The sequence below is a fragment of the Palaemon carinicauda genome, chromosome 41, assembly GCF_036898095.1.
Source record: "Palaemon carinicauda isolate YSFRI2023 chromosome 41, ASM3689809v2, whole genome shotgun sequence".
NCBI classification, from domain to species: domain Eukaryota; kingdom Metazoa; phylum Arthropoda; class Malacostraca; order Decapoda; family Palaemonidae; genus Palaemon; species Palaemon carinicauda.
Genome location: NC_090765.1, coordinates 57,888,428 through 57,890,927, shown reverse-complemented (window position 1 = coordinate 57,890,927; position 2,500 = coordinate 57,888,428). Strand labels below are relative to the sequence as shown.

Genomic DNA, 2,500 nt, shown 5'->3' with positions numbered 1-2,500 from the left:
CATTAGATTCGATTGACGTTCGTTTTCATGCTACAAAAGGAAATACGGACCAAAAATATTACAACAAACCAATATGTGTAGCTTTTCTATCAATCTCTTAGCTAGGAAACTTACTGTAGTCGCCACAGACATTCCGGGTGAAAGAAGCCCCGCCCCCTGATGACGTATAGCCAATTGGCAGCAGAAGGCAACGTGATTGGCTATGACGTCATCAGGGGGGGGGGCTTATTTCGCCCGGAATCTGTGTTGAGACTATAGTAATTAAAATGCTCTAATCAGAATCTCCAATTCTGATTTAAATTAAAGATATTCCAAGCTTCAATAATTGAAGTTCATGTTGAGTAATTGCCATTACAGAAAGCTAGAAATAATGGCTCCTCATAATATATATGCAATTCCGTTCATATATCAGTCATTAAAACCATATATTCAGTTACGTTTTATCATCGGATGTTTTATCATTAACCCCAACAAACGTTCATTCAAGGCCGTTCATTTTTTATCAGTTCAGTCTAAAACATCTTTATGACTAATCTTTTTGAAAATGCACACCATTAACCTGGCTCCTAAATCATTTGCTAATATTTCTGTTCATCGACTCCACCATCATTGAAATTTGTATTGAACTGGTTCGAGGATTAAAATTTGGCGGTTCCCTTATGCCGTTTTAAGTTGGCTCTAATTGCTTCTGTATATACCTTCGTATTAAACTGATATCTTTTACCTTTAATTACTCTGGAAATGTTTGTAATGGTTTCTTCGCAGGTATTAGTGCAAGTTTTTAATAGAATATTTTTTGGTAACGTTTACAACTCTCTCTCTCTCTCTCTCTCTCTCTCTCTCTCTCTCTCTCTCTCTCCTCTCTCTCTCTCTCTCTCTCTCTCTCTCTCTCATTGTAAGAAGTTTTTGTAATATAAACGTCCAAAAATGACTCATGATTAATTTTGTTAAGAGGTTTTCCTTACGTATAGTTTTTCAAATGATGGAAAAATATGTTTTTAAGATTTCAATAAATGCGCACAAATTTTTATTTATTGTTTTCCATATTTTCTTTTCCATATCAACTTTTTTTATGACATCCTATACAATTTCAGCATAAAATATCTCCTTGGTATTCAATCCCAATGAAATTCTAGGTATTGAAAACGCTACTTTCTTCGAATACTGAGAAAAAAGTTCGACTTTAAAAGGTTCTTTCCATCTTGAGATGATGACTTTTTTCTACTGCCACGACTCAAATTAAGTATACAGAAGGATATGCCTTCAATGCCAATAGAATATAAGCAAAGGTTTACCATGTTTTTATTTCGTATTTAAATTTCAATTTTTTTACTAATTGTAATAAACATCCATTTTAGTGTTTAAGGTAATGTAAATCAGCTTTTACTTATTTTTTTATATATTTTATTATAACTCCTTGACCCTTGAGAAAAACGTAATTATGAGAGAGAGAGAGAGAGAGAGAGAGAGAGAGAGAGAGAGAGAGAGGAGAGAGAGAGAGAGAGAGAGACCTTTCACATTTAAATATTGCTTATAGAACATTTTCCCAAAATCATCTTATCTTTAGTATAAAATGGAGTAACTCAATTAAATTGATTCACGTCTATTTTCTCAGGAATATCTAGTGCTCTCTCTCTCTCTCTCTCTCTCTCTCTCTCTCTCTCTCTCTCTCTCTCTCTTCTCTCTCTCTCTCTCTCTCTCCCCAATATTTCGCAGTCTGCCTTTTCATTTCCAAGTATAATACGAAGAATGCTTACTCTGATTTTCTTGTAAATTTCCTTTTAGATTTTCATTCAGATTAAGCAAGTAGACATTAAAGAGGTCCTATGTACATATAAACCTTTTGAGAAGTAGCATTAAAAAAAACCTTATTAGTGTAATGATAACAGATAAGCCATTTTTTATAAGTGTCTGTTCTAGTATAAGTCACCTGTAACATCCACATTCATCCAGGATTCTTGGAAAAGGATCATTATTATAATTGAATGATCCTTAGTGTCGCAAAACTCTTTTCAAATATACATCATAGGGAGATTGAAATTAGATCCTTATCTGTTCCCTGAAATAGTCTTTGTACTTTTAGACGCTACGCTAATTGACCACATCATTAGTGTCTAATCTATTGATTGCAGTAACCTTTAAAAGAAACTTAATAATATCGCAAATTTTCACCCTTGCAATCCCCATATAATTTCATATAAATTATTCCAAATAACTTTAATGATAATAATAATAATAATGATAATAATAAATTCTGGTGGTTCAAACATTTCTGACACCCCTTGATCTTACTTGGCCAATGTCACCTTCTCAACAGAGCTAGAGCTGACTGGTCAGAACAGATGGCAATCTGGTCATATCTGACCATTCCTGTGAATGTTAAGAAAATGCCCACACCATCAATTATATTTTCCGATCATGCCCACTATCTAATAATTTGCACAACTCTGACTTAGTCAATGGAAGAACGTTTCAATGGTTGGCAGTTTGGAGTATTTCT

The 2,500-nt window shown here is 33.7% G+C and overlaps 2 protein-coding genes across 2 annotated transcripts in view; both read left to right on the top strand.

Moving 5' to 3' along the window:
• The window catches only part of LOC137632681 (methyltransferase-like protein 22), a 533,866-nt gene that overhangs the window by 113,556 nt on the left and 417,810 nt on the right, over positions 1-2,500 (top strand). The window lies entirely within an intron of this gene.
• The window catches only part of LOC137632437 (uncharacterized), a 21,878-nt gene that overhangs the window by 18,429 nt on the left and 949 nt on the right, over positions 1-2,500 (top strand). The gene's annotated exons all lie outside the window — the stretch shown is intronic.